The sequence below is a fragment of the Ammospiza caudacuta genome, chromosome 9 (genome assembly GCF_027887145.1).
Source record: "Ammospiza caudacuta isolate bAmmCau1 chromosome 9, bAmmCau1.pri, whole genome shotgun sequence".
Taxonomy (NCBI): Eukaryota; Metazoa; Chordata; class Aves; order Passeriformes; family Passerellidae; genus Ammospiza; species Ammospiza caudacuta.
In genome coordinates this window covers 9,577,979-9,594,579 of record NC_080601.1, presented here as the reverse complement: position 1 = coordinate 9,594,579, position 16,601 = coordinate 9,577,979, and positions in this window count along the sequence as shown.

Here is a 16,601-nt window from a genome sequence, read left to right as displayed (position 1 = left end):
GCAGTCATTGGTCTGACATGCTTTTCTCCTCTCTCTGCCTCAGTCCTAGCATCTCACACTGCAAGCAGGTAAAAGTTGGCTTGAATTTTTCATAAAATCATGGAAAAAAGTATATACAACAGATTTTGAGTTCATTATTATGTTATGGAAGAGGCTCTTCTGAGCTGAGAGGGAAAGAGGAAGAGAGATACTCCACTTCCTAGAGAAGTCACTTTCAAAGATAAATGTGACAGGTTGGAGGAATTGAGTGTGTGCTGGTGTGAGATGAAGGAAAGCCAGAGTCACGTATAAGGCAGAGTGAAAGGATGGGGGCCTCATTACTGCCTGCTGTTTCTTAGGGGCTTTGACCTACAGAACATCAGCATAGATTCAGCCTGACACATTCAGTGCTCAAATCATGCTTTACACACGTTTTGCAGCCCAATTACTAATTCAAAGTAGCAGACTTTAACACTAGGGTTTCCAAGAAATTCCCCAAACTCTGTTCGTAGTATTTGTTCAAGCCATACACATTTGCCTTACAGTGGGAACCTGTGCCCATGGGGGCTTGTCAGCAGTGAGGAAATTCTGTGTGCTCCCAGTCCTTGCTGTCCCATCTCTGCTCAGTGACTGATGGCAGCTGCCTGGGTGCTGGCAGTTCTGCTGGACTCTCACCCCACTGATTATCAGCCATTCCCACAGCAGTGCTTTCCTTTACAGAACTTGGCTGATCTTTTGTCTACTTCCCTACCCTAGTTCCCTCCTCCTTTCTAGCAGCTCAGTGCCTTTAACATGAAAGAAGTCTCATGCAGCAGGTGTGTTCCCTGAACTTCAGCTTGCTCATAAGTCACTGCATGGCACCAGAGACACTTGCAGAATGCTTTCTGTGGCAGCCCGTGGGCAGCTGCTGCCCTAAGGTGGCACATTCCCACTTGCTGTGCCGGCTTTGCGCTGCCCAGGGACGAGGCTGCCTGTCGCCAGCCCTGCTCCTCGTGCCTGTCCTCCTCATGGGCTGACTAAAGGGCAGAGGGGACATCTGAGAGGACATCTGCAGCCCATCACCCCTCAGCTGGACAACGAGGGTAACCTTGGCTCAGTGTGCTACACTTCAGAAGGATTGTCACAACAAATGTTACACACATGGTCTTGCCCTTTGTTGAAGTACAGACCCCTGCTCCTGAAGGGACTTCTTATCTCCCACCAGCCAGCACTGAGTGGGGTGCTTGTGTAAGAGAGGGGAGGCTGAATATTGGTCATATGAACAACACACATACATGCTCAGGTATGCACACTAGGAGAGGGTCAAGAAAACAGCTAAAAGAAGACTGGTTTTGTTCTGATTTTACTTTACATTCATATTCTATCACTATTAGAAAGAAACCCCAAAACAAACTTTTCAAATTAAAGCTACCAACAAGCTAGTCCTGGAATTGCATATGTACCTTTTCTTGAAAATCACTTCTGGCATCACAGAACATATTCATCTATAGCAAATTTCCAGAAAATTTTCCTCCTTGCAGGAAATAGTAGGCTCTGAAGATACTTTTTAATTTTTTTTTCTTCAGGGGGAAGAAAAAAAGCAGGCAGGAAAACTGGAGTATTTTATCATGAACCATCATCACCTCAAACCCACAAGGTTCCCACTAAGAAATGCACCCAGCAGAGAATGTAATTATTTCTCTATCAGCCTGCCTTGCCTACCAACCCTTCTGAGATCCAGGCTACAGAGGTGACCTCCTAAATATGGCATGGCTTAATTATCCCACCCTCTCAAGCTTTGTGCAGGCACCTGTTTAGGAGGAGCATGTGGAAGTCACTGGTTTTGCATGCTGCCAGGGCTTGAATGCCATGGTGTGTGTGCCAGGCTATGCTGGGGCCACCCCTGGGCAGAAGCCCTTGGTGGGGTTTAACCTTAGGAACCAGGGCATAGAAGAGGCATCACCCAAGCCTGGCAATGGCAGGTAAAGCAAATGGGATTTATGGGAGCTGAACCCACTTCTGTGACAAGGACCACGACTCTCCTGTGCCTACCAGTGTGGCTGTGCACTCCCCAAGCCAGCCTAGGTTTCCCACCAACCCTGGGAAGATCTGGGGTAATGGACTGTTGGCATCTTACTGCAAAAGCTCCATACCTTCTCAGTGATTTGTCATGGGCAGCTCCTCACAGCACTGACTCCTTCTCAGCACAACTGACAAATTCCATCTCTCTCCTCACCCAGCTAACCCACTCTTTTGTAGCACTCATCTTCTTATTGGACACAGCTGTGGCCTGTTAAGGGCAGGTCTGTTCCTAATCTCTGGTGATGAGTACAGCTGCAACTCCTCAGGTGTGAGACAACCTTCTGCACGATTTTCTTACATTCTGTCCCTCCCCAATGGACAGCATGGGGGTAAGCTGAAAACCCCTTTTGCACACAGCAGCTTTAAAACAGGGTTTGAAAGGCACAGAGGGCCCATCTCAATGGACAGTTTTTGAGCACACACAAGCTCATCCTACCCTTCTCTGATCCCCCAGAGGCAGAGGAGTATTTCAGCAATGCTGGGAGCCAACTAGTTCAGTGATGGGGCAGAGCTAGACTGCTCTGCCAGCAAACACCTTGCCAATGTACCTCTTAAGGGCATTAAACATTTTATCCATTAGGAAATAATGAAATTAAAAGAATAATTACAACTAAATGAAGGAGCCATAACTCCATTGTCAGTTATTTAATTGCCACAGGGAGCACACTGAGCTGTCAGTGACTAGTTTTATTGTAGTCTCTTTCTAAAGAAAATGTTGTTGCCAGACATTATCCAGATTTCAGCTGTAGACTCCACTCCACCGGAGCAGCTGAGTGCAACAAGCAGAAGACAAAATCCTGAGTCCAAGTGAACGAGGAAAAACATTTGCCAGGGGAGAGGCATAAGTTTAAGATTGCAGAAGCATGGGCGGGGAGAATGAAAATTAAAATGCTTAATTTTAATTTTAAGCATTAAAATTAAATGCTTAATCAAATGCAGATAGTTGAGATAGTTGAAACAGACATAGCCTGTGCCAAGAAAGGACCAGGACAGCAATATAGTTTCTATTCCCATTTATTCTTTTAGTGGCCTTCAGTAAATTCTTAGTTTTGCTAACCACCTTTTAATGAGGAAAGGGAGGTGCCCTTCCCACCTCAATACCACATAGTAGCACCCTTGTGTTTTCTAGGGTACACCACTAAAGGACTCAGGAGAACCAGATTATCTTTTATTTTGGGGACAGGGGTTTCTATTCCTTTGATGTAAGCAGATGAAAACCTACACCACAGATGCCAATCTCCGTGGATTTCAGGATTGGGGCTGTGAATCTGAGTATGTGAATCTGGGTGATGTCAAGGGTCAGTTCACTTCCTGAGCAAAACGTAAATCAAACACTTCCATTTTCACTGTGTACACACTTGTGGTGTCCAGGAGACAACAAGTATGAGTCAGCTTAGATGTCAGTTCGCAGTGGGCAGAAGTGATTCTCTGCACAGGAGAAATTCTTGCACACTTATAAAAGCTATAGTTAGAAAAGCTGGTGTGAGCCCAGGATAAGACCGGCAAATGAGTACCCTTTTAGAAAATTCGGGTTTAGGCAAAAACGGCTTTGCAAGAGACACGTAAACTGGCAGATGAATCCAGGCTTTTTGCCACTAGGTGGTGATGGCTGACAATGAATGTGTGCAGGATGCTCTCAGGCCCTCTCTCGCCCCAGCTCACATGCCCTCACTATTCCCGTCCCTCCCGGGGCAGTGTGTACTCCACTGGAACACGCCCTGCTGTGACCAGAGACGGGCAGCTCCATGTAACCTCAGCCTAAGGTACACGTTAATTGGAGGACTTGACTAAATACGTGGAAGCGTCATTTAATTATCTGGCAATGGTGAACGAAGGGGAGTCCAAGAAATTACATGCTACAGGTGCTCACTCGCAACGGGACGCTAGCAACGAAGGTAGTAGCAGTAGTCAAACCAATTTCAAAATCACACTAACTGAACATAAACGATCAAAATTTGTTTTTCTGATAGACTAAAATTTGTTTTTCTGACACAATCCACCCCAGTTCCCTGGCAAAAAGGCGGGGTTGTCGGAGCAGTGGCTGAAGGCAGAGGTGCCGGGCAGGCTGTTCAGTGCAGGGATTTCAGCACACACACGGAGACAAAAGCCTTGCTGCCAGCAGAGGCCAAGCGCGCCTCTCCAGCGCTGTCCCGGTGGCACCGGACAGGAGCTGCCCACCCACAAGCCCCGGCTGCGGGACAGCCGTGCAGCCCCCGTGGTGCAGGGCCATAGCTGCACAATGCCACAGCAGCCCCCGTGGTGCAGGGCCATACCCGCACAATGCCACAGCAGCCCCCGTGGTGCAGGGCCGTACCCTGCCATGCCACAGCAGCCCCTGCAGCCCCCGTGGTGCAGAGCCATACCCGCACAATGCCACAGCAGCCCCCGTGGTGCAGAGCCATACCCGCACAATGCCACAGCAGCCCCCGTGGTGCAGAGCCATAGCTGCACAATGCCACAGCAGCCCCCGTGGTGCAGGGCCATACCCGCACAATGCCACAGCAGCCCCCCCGTCCCTTCCTCAGCCCATCCCCCTGCCCGGTTCAGCAGCTACTGCCCTTCCTATTAAGCACGTGGTACTCTGCTTCTTCATAACCCTAATTAAGGGGCTTTATTCTTATTATAGAAATTAAGTCTACTTGAAACAAAATAGCAATTTTCTGTTATAAAATGATGACTTTCTGAAAGACAGAAGATGACTAATGCACTCAGCAGCAGCTAATGACTGAGTGCCAAAAGGTCCTTTGCTTTTAGGGAGCACCAATCTGCTCCTTGCTGCTCTGCCATGGCCCACGTGTCAGAATCTACTGAATCCACCCCAGCCAGACCAGGTACCCCTGAAAAGGGGGCTCACAAGAAGCCACCCCCTCCACAGGGAGATGCCTTCATCCCACAGCCTGCCCTGCAGCAAGGGGCTCTGCTGCCAGGGCAGAAGGCCATGGGATGAAGGCCATCACATCACACATGGATGAGAACCACGGCAGGGGATGTTCTCTGCAGCCCCGTGCCTGGTGAGCCCCAGGGGGGATACAAAATGACCAAATCTATGGTACAGCTCGCCTAGGACAGGTATTAACACTGAATTCACTGTACTCATTGGATATCTCACTATTACACTGATCAGTTCAACATGCACAAGCCTGACAATCAACTGTCTCCTGCCCTGAGGAAGGTCTTGGGGGGAGTTATGGCTGCAAATACATATTATAAAGGGTTGGGTTTTTTTCCTAAACAACATCAGATGACCTAAAAAAATATTTTAGTCCATCTGGCATAGCTCCTCTTTCACTCCAGAAATTACTCCAATTAATTTTTGATTGCTTCAAGGGCAACCATGCCTTTCTGCACCTCAACCACCAGTGCCCAAGGAGGGAGACAGGCCTGCCTGGCTGAATTCACCAGTCACCCACGAGTAGCGGGTGACACACTGGTAGAAAAGCAGTATTTGCCACTCTCAGAGCAATCCACAAGCAGAAATTTGTTTTTATGAAACATTAGTCATTTTAGATAACAACAAATTGGTACAAATCCCATATTCACATAAATTACCAGCTTTGAATAGTTGACCCACTTTATAGCTAATGTTGGCACAAAATCTTGACTCTGAAATTTGAGGCAGATTGCTTTCAGTTTGGTCAACTTGGAAAGAAAGAAATGAAAAATATATTAATACAGGGCTCAGAATGAGGGCTTTTCATTTGAACCGAAACGGTTTTAATCTTGCAGCAATATAGAGACTAAACATCTTCTGCAAGTGTCCTGTTTAGATTATCTGCATTAGGTTTCCATTGCAGATAAATTCTGGTGACAGACAGCTCCAACTTGTCATTTGAGTACATCTCAGCAAATGCTGCTCTCCCTGTGTGTTGGTTTTGCCTGGCCTGGTTTTCAGTAGCAGAGGGGCCACAGAGGTGGCTCCTGTGAGAAGCTGCTGGAAGCTTCCACCACATCCAGCAGAGCCAATCCTTGATGGCTCTGAAGATGGACAGGCTGCTGGCCAAAGCTGGGCCAGTTACAAATGATGGTAACACCTCTGTGATGACATATTTAAGAAGAAAATCAAAGCAAAGTCGTAGAGTTTTTCTTTTAGTCAGAGAAGAGGAGGACGTGAGAACATGTGAGGGAAACAGCATGGAGACACCAAGGTCAGTGGAGAAGGAGGGGCAGGAGGTGCTGCAGGTGCTGGAGCTGAGGTTCCTCTGCAGCCTGTGGGGATCCATGGGGGATGCGGAGATCCACCCCCAGCCCATGGAGGAGGTGCCCACACCAGAGTGGGTGGATGTCTGGAGGAGGCTGTGACCCAGTGGGACCTGGTGGAGAGAGAGGCCCCTGCTCCCTGGCTGGAGCAGCCTGTCCTTGGGGGGCTGCACCCCATGGAACAGTGATCCACGCCACAGCAGATTTGGGGGCACTGTCTGCCTGTGGATGGGACATTGCAGCAGTTTTGGGAGAACTGCTGCTAGTGAGATTTGGAGCCACACTGGAGAAGTTCACTGAGAACTGTCTCCCACAGGAGGGACCCCAGGGTCTCACAGGGAAGGACTCCTCTCCCTGAGCAGCAGCAGAAAATCTCAGTGATGAACTGACCAAAACCCCAGACTCTGCCTCCCGTGCTGTCGGCGGGAAGGAGGGAGGGGCTGGGGAGAAAAGGTGTTTTAAGGGCTTATTTAACTTCTCACTATCCTCTGTTAGCAATAAAATTCACTTTTGTTGCACCTGTTTTGCCCTTGAAGTATTTTCTCCTGGTCCTTATCTCACTCATGAAGTGTTTGTTAATTTTTTTCCCTCTCCTTTGCCCAGCTGTGGCAGAGGAGGGCGAGTGAGTGAATCTGGTGGGGGCCTGGCATTGGGCCAGTGTCAAACCACAACACCCTGCTACCATACTCCCAATGCAGAGTTTCAGAGCTCCACAAATGGGGCAGTGCACCCATTTCTGAAGATTGCATTTAAGTACAAAAGGTAACCACTTCATGCCTGGATATACCTACTTTTGTATTCATGATCTAGTGGGTTGTATCCCTGCCCATGGCAGGGGAGTTGCAACTAGATGATCTCTACAACCAAAACCCTTCTATGACTCACACTCCTTGCACCTAAAACACAAAAGTGTTTCTCATGTGAATTAACCTGCCAAATCTCTAGGACCACAAGCCTCTGCAGCTGTTGTAGAGTCACATGGGCTGTCCTTCACCTCCAAGGAGCCACAGCAAACTTGACTATTGCTGACTTTTCCTTGTAGGATTTGAAAATGGAGCCATAAGTTTTGGATGTAAACCCTGTTTAGATACATGATTTCTTAATGAAAATATAGGCTAATGGTGAAGTTAAGCCATATTCTAGGGATGTTATAAATGAATCAGAACAGTAAATCTGTACCAGAAATGGGCCAAAAATTCAGCTGAGCATCTGAACATAGTCTAAGCCAACACTAGCTTGCACTAGAAAATGAAACTCAGTCTTCTAGAGACCAAACTCTAATCCATCACCCAATCCTTCTCCTAAAAGATACCAAGATCCATCATTGTGTCTTCCCCTCTCCCCTCCAACTTCAATGAAACATGCCATGAAATTGCAAGCTGTCAGCAAACTTTTACCTTCTCTCTTGTGCTGCAGATTCAGTTCAAACCCCAATGCAAACTTCTAATCAGCAAAAACATTCATGCAGTATGTAGAAAATCTTTTCTTTTTAATAACACACAGAAAGAGGCCTGAGAGCAAAGCCATTGATTCACTATAACAGAACAGCGTGTCTGTTTTACAAGTGTGAAATTTCTTGTTGGTAAAGATTTGAGGTGATAAGCAGACAACTCCCAGGTAACCAGAAAGGAGAACTACACACAAAAGGTAGGTCTAATATTCAGAATACCTGCACACATTAACAATGTAATCCTGCCACTAATCATAGCTTGTAATGAACTGTGGCAATAGGGTTCTTGGAAATTGGATGGACTCACATAGCTTGTTATTTTAAATAAATACCATAATTGGTATGAAATCCCAGCAACTAAAGTATGAAAAACAGTATGAACTACCAGTCTTTTATGGGACAGAAAGAATTATCATAGCTATCCAAAGGCTAGTTTGGCTTTCATATGCTTATATTTGAATTTTACATCATCTTGCCTCCAACTCTTTGTAAAATGTAGAGGTTTTGTTAGTAGTGTTTCAGCTAACTGCAGGTATTCTAGGCTTAGCTTGTGTAGAATGGAAAGAAATTTTAGCCTTTTGCTTAAAAGGAGAGAAAAATTATATTTATATTGATAAAAGGAGAACAAGGTGAGGAAGCATGTATAAGCAAGAGCACTATGAAAATCTTAATATTAGATTCTAGAGGAGAGAATTGCAGATATTTCTCTTCTTATGATAGAAGATTCTTATGAATTTTCCTGATCCAGCAGGGAAAATTCAAGTGATCTCAAAGCCCCAAGGAGGCTCTGCAGGAGCCACTCCTGGCACACAGGCAAGCCAATATCCAACAGGCATGGGTGCTTACAGAGCCACAGTGCTTCAAGAGGTACAAGAAGACTCCTGTGTTATGGCAGTGTCCCTACTGCTTCTCCTGACTGCACACCTGATGCCCCAAAGGAGAAGCAGGGAGTGTCAGGAAACCTGGCTCCTGCCACCTGCCCCCTCTGACAGGTCATCACCATTCTCTGTTTCACTTCCTCCACTCACAGAATCAGAATAAGAATTTCTCCTTTCAGCCCTTTTGGTTGCACTTTTACATTATCATTGCAGGATATTAGATAAGCTTCATTATTCTGTGGTGGAGTGTCCAGATGAGCAATTTGTCCATTTTACAGACAAACTGAGATATTGAGATGCTAGCAGAGTAAATTGCCATAAGAATGGTAAAAATAGATGATTCACTTTTGTTTTCCTCTCTTAGCAGCTACCCAATGCTCATGGGAGTACAGAGGGCCCATCCTAAGAGCTGCCTTAAATGTTGTGTGTGCTCACTCATCTTAAAGAAACTTATGATACTTCTCTGTTGAACACTGTATGCATTTTCAACTTCTAAAACTGACACCAACTCCAGGGCTTCCCAGAGCCCTGCCAGCAGCTGGCAGCGAGCTGGCTGCTCCCACTGCCAAAGAGGATTAGTGCCCAATAATGCTGACTGGAGGTAGGAAAGCTAATGCTATTTCCAGACATGCTGGTATAAAAGCAGAGCGAGTAATGCTGTCTACAAAAGACAGTGCAATGGCATAAAGGGATTGCAGCTGGAGAGTATCAGGCTCAGAGGAACTGATGGCATGTTTTTTTCAAGGACATATATGTTCAGAAACTAATAGAAATGTTAAATTTTCTATAAAGATTTCCAGTGGAAGAGTAACATTACTTCCTATAAGCCTAGCTCATGTAAATAATGTAAGTAGGACACATTTAAATTTGTTTGATAGTTACCCAAAAAAGTTACTTACAATCTGTAAGGTGATATGCCCTTAAGCATTATGGTAGCATGTGATTTCATTAGCAGCAAAACAGGCAAAATATACTGCCAGCCAAAATCTCTTTTTGCCCCCACCAACAAAAGTTATCCTAACTCTTTATACTGCAGCATAGCTGCAGTAGGAAAAGACCTCTAAGGGGTTTTGTTTGGATTTTGCTGGTTCTTTTTGTTTTCACAGAACAGGAGACAATTCCCAGTCTACTTCCAGCAACCAGAACCCAGCAGCAGAAAGCCTTCCAAAGAGTGAGGAGAGCCAGCAGGACTCAGAGAGCTGCAGCACTCCCAGGGATCTGAACAGGTCACCCCAGCTCCCCTGGCATGTTCAGGCCCCAGAGCATCATCCTGACCCATGGAAGTAGGGATGAGGCTGAGATGACCATTTCAGAGGCAGCAGCTGATGGGTCAGCATCTAGAATCATCTGGACCACATTCTTCCTCAGCTTTTTTTTCTGGAGCTTTTCAAGGAAAACACTGCTTTCTGAATTTACTGAGATTTAATTGCCTTTCTTTGAACTGCTCCAAGATGAGAACTTGTCTCCAGCATGCCCTGGCCAGATGGGAAATGTTACATCCCTGGTCAAGTTCTTCTCTGCCTTCATCCTTCCCTGGGACAGGAGAGGACACCCATAGAGATGCTGACTGTGAGTGAGATGGGACTGCACACACTGCCACTAGGTTACAAATCCAGGCTGTTTGCCAGACACAGCTGAGAGGAGCTCATCTATGGGCTGGGACTGCAGGGACAGGGACTCCAGTTTTGCCCTTGCTGTGCTTTTACCAAGGAGGCAGCCATCCTCTGGTAGGCCAGATTCTGGGACAAAGCAGAACTGAGTGCCAGTCTGGATCTGAAGAGGCTGCTGACTTGCTTGTAGACCTGCAAATGATTTGGTGGTATTTCTCAGTGACCCTTTCCTATGGTAAACTAAACCTAAATACTTTATTTCTTCAATTTCTTCTCACTGATCAATGATGGACTCAATCAAGGACATGACAGATTCTGTCACAGCAGGGCAGAGTACCTGATGCTGAATCTCATCCAAACCTCACAGTGCAGCCTCACAGGCCCTGCCATGAATGTGCTGATCCCAACACCCTGAGCGACTACCAGGAGGACAGAGTGTGGGATGTGAAACTTTGTCTTCCTTCCCAGACCCCCCTAAATACTTTCAGTATCAGGAAATTAATAAAAATGAGTAGAATAAAGGAATACACAAAGGACTACAAATATCCCCTTTGTTGTATCTGATTTGGACCTGGAGTGTTTCCCAGCTTCAGTCTAGCCACTTGATAATCTGAAGTGGGGAATGCTACATAAATTACTCATTATTCCCACCAGATGAGCTGTCAAAGACTGCGGAAACCAGTTCATGTTCACCTCACCTCTCTCTTCTCTTACTTTCCACTCTGCAAAGCTCTGTTGCTAAACAGTTTTGTCTCAAGACAATAAAAGAGACAAAGAAAGAAGGAAAGAAATAAAGAAACCCCCCACAAGTGTCCTGTAAGTGTACTTTGAACAAAAATCCAGAAGGATACAATGAAACCCAAAGCAATTGTTCTTCTTCTTATGCCCCACAGCTGTCAAGCAGCCTTCACAGCCTGCCTGGGGTTATCACCAATAGAAACACAGGTATGCAGCCCAAAGACTCCAGGAAAAACACAGATTGAGCTCCCCTCTTTTCAGAGGTGATCCCTGGGAAATGCAAAGGCAGCTCTGGGGCACAGTTTGTGCATTTCTTGAGTTGCAGTGGCTTGTAGTTATTTTCACAGCAAATCTCAATGTCATAGTATTGCATAAATACAGAGTCCTACTGCTTTGCTGCAGCTTCTGCTCATAACATCTAGGAACTCCATCCTCCAGGCCACTCAACCCAGAACTTGGCACCACAACTAAAATAACACTTCATCTTGATATTTCTAAATTAGTAATTTTTATTAAATGTTTCCAACCAGTTGCCAGAACCTATGTTTCTGCCTGACCCTCATCCCTAAGGTTTCCTGTTTGTTTTTGTTTCCACACTGCAGACAGCACAAGTGGCAGAGCACTGTTACTCTTGAAAAAGATGTTTGTACATATGGGTCTGCCCCAAACACCTGGAAGTACTTGCAGCCCTGGAAAGGCAAGCCCAGATGCTGGGTGGCCAAATGTCATTTCAAGTTAACAAATGCTTCCTGTCATTGCTTTTGGGCCAGACAGGAGTGAACCATCCCTAGGGCTAGGAGAGACAAAATTCAAACCCAGGATGGAATCTAGTCTCAAGTCTCTCTTGCAATATCCTGATGTTTCTGGCACACTGCTGGCTGGGACATCTTGGCACAAGCTGCTGCTGGTTTGCTGTGCTGCACAACACCAGGCAGCACTTCAATTCCTCTGCAACTGCAGCACAGTGTATTACTGTGTGGTGCCATGGGTTCCAGGCCCTGCAGCAAAGGGCATTCAGCACAGCCAGGAACCACAGCAGCTCCCTCCAGCTGGGAGGCAGGGAGACTCTCAGGACTCAGGGAAAAGCCTGGAGGCCAGGGGTTCAACCCAGCACTAAATCCCTCAGGGCAGTGGCAGTAACACCAAGCCAGGAGAGGGCCCTGTATCTCCCTGTCTCACCAGCACAGTTCTTATAAAACCACTGAGCGGGTGGCTGGAGCTGCACCACTCTCTTTTTCTCAGTATAGATGTGGCAGCCAAATGTTGGACATCAGTTTGCTTTTACTCCACCATGATCTGGCTGGATGTATGACAGCTCCAAACTATGCAGGATCAAAGAAAAAGTGTTGGAAAGGCCCCACAGAGATCATTTGCTCCAGTCCCTCATTCTCAAGGCAGGATCAATTTTCCCCTCATCATTTTTGGTAGATAGAAAATTAGAGAAAGAAACCAAATTTCAGGGAACTGGGGTTCAGCTATAGCTACAGAACTATGGTCTGGACAGGAATAAGGCTGAATACACTTATTCTAGAAAATCATGCCACAAAAATAGTGTCAGGAACTTGACTATTCTTTTCTAAAATAAACAAATCTGGAAGCTTTAAAATCCAGGCTTTGGGGTGAGAATTATTTTGTAATCTTTAGTCACCTACATAGTCAACCAATGCAGAAATGCATCATATCACATCCTAATAAACACTATGCAAATATTTTTGCAATTGAATGCTAATGATATCAAATATTATTAATATGCCATTTGGCACACTATTGTAAAAATTACATTTAACTATGTATTAACTGGAGTTGTAACAAATGATGTATTTAGCTAATTGTATGCAATTAAATTAGAATTAAAAACGGGATGTTTCATAATCTTCTTTGCTTTTCACTAAAAATCTAAGCAGGGAATTCAATAAATGAAAGCTGCTGGAAAATCACATGAAACATCAAGCACTGGAGATTAATATAACACAAGGCATCATATGTTGCTCATCTAAGTTTATTGAAAACCACACCAAGTCTAAATCTTTGCACACTTCATACTGAGCTAAACTTCACCTCTGTTTTTTTCCTGATTCTTCATTCTATCCATTATATCCCCCAGACTTAGATCTGTTGCATCATTATATCCAGAAATGAAAATAAAATAATTGTTTTTAAATCATGCCTCCCTATAGCATGCATGTGTGCTCCTTGCAGTTGTGTCAATAACTGGTAACACATATGAGCAAAAATACAAGAGTTACAAACAGCAGCAGGGTTTGTTTTAGGAGTTTGCTCTTTGCTTCCCAGTTAACTGCTTACACATTTGTGTAAATATTAAATGTCTGGATGTGCTCAGGCTTTCAGAGAGAAAGACTGGGAACTCACCCTGTGGCCCATCCTTTTTTGGACTTAGTTATTTCAAGGATTTCTCTGCAGGCATTGATCCAACTTTGTACAGGCAACTGTCCTTACAGTACTTACAACTCAGTAAAAAGGACTTGTGCATACAAATTTGGCCACTAGTGATACAAATGAACAACTTACATGCACATGTAAACAAAAGACAAGAGCAGTTGCTTGTGCAGCACCATTGTATTAACTTTCTCATTGTTCTGGGCAGCACACAGACCCCTCTGAATGCAGGGTGCACACTTGACCCTACTTGTGGAGGTTGACCTTTGCATTCACCCATCTCTCTCTCTCTCTCAGGAAGCCCTGCCCTGGCTCCTGCTGCAGTCACAAGTGCAATCATGCCCACTATAAAGGAAGCTGGATCAGCTCTACCCACCACACATTTCAGATTGCATAGTTTCAGCTTAAAGCTTTGGCAACACATCAGGACTTCTCTCCTAATGACTCTAGCTAACTTTAGCTGCTGCTTCTACTATTTCATGGAGGCATCCATATCAGTGGAAAGCTCTGGACATGTTTTAACTTTTGTATGGGCATCATTCTTTCCGTCTGCAGGGATGGAAAGGTCTGCAGAGGTCCACAGTCTGCCTGCACCCAGGGATTTCTCCTCAGACCCAAGGAGCAGCAGAGACAAGTGAGCTGCTTTGTCTGCTCAGAAATCCTTATTTGCAGCCCGAACTGACTCCTTTTTCCATGTCTGTGCTTGCTGCCTGCCAGAGGAAGGGGTGTTATAGGGACATGAGAGGGGCAGGCATTTGCACAGCAGGAACCTGCAGAGGTTCCTTGCTATCCCTGAGCCAAGGCAGCAGGCTCAGGCCTCTGTGCATGGGAACACCCAGTGCCAGGAAATGAATGAATAAGCACAGAGACCAATGTTCTGGCAGGTTTTGTCCCACACTGCAGGGAAAGCTTGAGGACCCTTCATTTTAACTCCTTGTTATTTATTTAGACATAAGGGATCTCCACCTGCTTCTAGATACTCATAGCCTGCGTGTTTTAATTCCTAGCCCAGTGGGCATATCAGATAGTGAAAGTCGTAAGATCAGATATCCTAGCTAAACAGAGGAACTGCTTTCATGCACCACTGCAGCTATCACCCAGGACCTGCTGGAGCTGGGGAAAGCTTCCATTTGCCCTGCTGGTGTTGGCAGGGGTTCCAGCTCCAGCATTTCCTGCCATCCCCCGCCTCACTGGCATGTTCTTCAACACCCTTCCACCCAACAGTGGCAACTCAATGAAGCACTGCCACAATTTAAATAGTTATTTGCATTTCATTAACAATGACAACATTTATTTTAATACAGTTAAATCAGAGTAGCATTTAATTTAATTTTAACAAGATAGTTATTAAGCTAACCAAATATCAATTGATTGCTGAAGAGACCACATTGTGAAACAAATAAGTTGAGAAATAAATCTTGTTGCCAGGCCATTAATGTAAAATCACATAAATAATAAACGTCTAATTAGGTTTTCTCTAATGAAGAGCTCCAACTGTTCACTGACATTCTCTGGGATGGCTGGGGCCTTCCCAGGTTGGCTCTTAGAAAAGAGGAGCCTGATCCAAGCACCCAGAGCTGTACAGACACACCCAGGCTGGGCAGCTGGCTTTAAAGAGAAGCTCAGCCTCCCCATGTGCTGCCTTGCTCTGCATCCCTCCGGCCACTGGCTATTCAGAGACCCAAAGCACCTCACTCAGGTGAGGGTGGGAATCCAAAAGTCAGGAAGCAGGGATAGCAGGGAATCCAAAAGTGGAAATCCAAAAGTCAGGAAGCAGGGATAGCAGGGATCCAAAAGTGGAAATCCAAAAGTCAGGAAGCACCAGGGGCTGCTCCTGTCAACCCCATGGGGCTGTAGGGTCTGGGGGTCATTCCCCCAACAAGTCCCACATCCTCACATTGTCCTCAGAGTGAACAGTTTACCAGATTTCCCTGCAAATTAGCCTGCATCTGGAACACCAAAAATGGGTCAGTTACAGGAGACACAAACATCTCCTTTTCTAGCATTGCCAAGGACTTGTAATTTTCATCCATCTGTATGTGTGGATATCACTTTCAAGGGGGTTGTTTGTTTGCTTATTTAAACACAGATCTCTTAGGGAGATCCTTTTCTGACCATCTGCTCTGTCCAGCTGTACAAAACAGGCCAAAAGACCTCATTCAAGCAATTGTGAATCAAGTCTGCAAGTTCTGCTTGAAGCTTACCAAAGTACCTGCAGGCTTGATTTAAAAGCTTTAAAGTGACAGAGAATATCCACCAAAAGTCCACAAAAATTACTCCAATGGTTAAAATCTACCAACTGTGAAAAATGTTCACCTTTACTGAGCCTGAATTTATCTAGTTTTAATGTTTATTCACTGCCTCTTCCCATGCCTTCTTTTGCCAGCTACAGCAATCCCTCAGCCTCTGCCTCACAGAAGCTGAAGCAGAGCCTGCCATCAAGAGAGGGCAGGGGCCCTTCTCTCTAGCAGCATGATTTTTGGAGGGAAACCAGAGCAATTTCAAGGAAAAAAGGGTCAGAAAGCCAATTCACTAAAATGCAAGTGAGTTACATCATAGTTTTCCTTTTTAAAAAATAACAATAACTCACAGCTCACATACCCCTTCCCCTTAAAAATTACATGAAAATAAGACTGACTGCACTGAGCCCATGCCCCAGATAACCCACACAAACTGCACTTCACCCAGAATTTCTCATACAGGGACATAACCTCTCTTGCAAGGGGGTCACTGGGGGAGAGATAGTTGTGCTCTGTTTGGTTCAGTTTATGGATCACCAATGTGCATATTAAGTTCCAGTGAGTGCCCAGTGAGAAGCTGCTGTCTCTGTTGGAGCCTCCTAAGAGCTCCTCTGCCTGCATCACATTAGGAAGGTGGCACCAAAGGACCACCACCTCCCATGGATGGCACTGGCAGCAAGGAATGAGGGGTGAGAGGGGACATGGAGAAGCTTGGAACCATGCACATGTATCCCCTTGCTCCTTCCAGCTCCCAGGGGGGGTTTTCTGGGTGAACTGTGATCCTAAGTAAAACATGCTGGAATAGTCACACCCATTAGACAGCCTGGGCCTGCACACCTGAGCTCCTGCAGTGAAGGCAGCTGCAGTTCACATTGAGCTGAGACCACTCTTCTACTGCTGTGAGACCTGTCCAGGGGATCAGACACAGGTACAGACCCATTCTGCACAATTCTGCTGTGCCATTCTGAGGCAATGAAGCCAGCAGAGTCCATGACAGCAGTGTCCTCTCTCCACATGGTGTCCAGCTCCAAACCCAACCCTCTCCACTGTC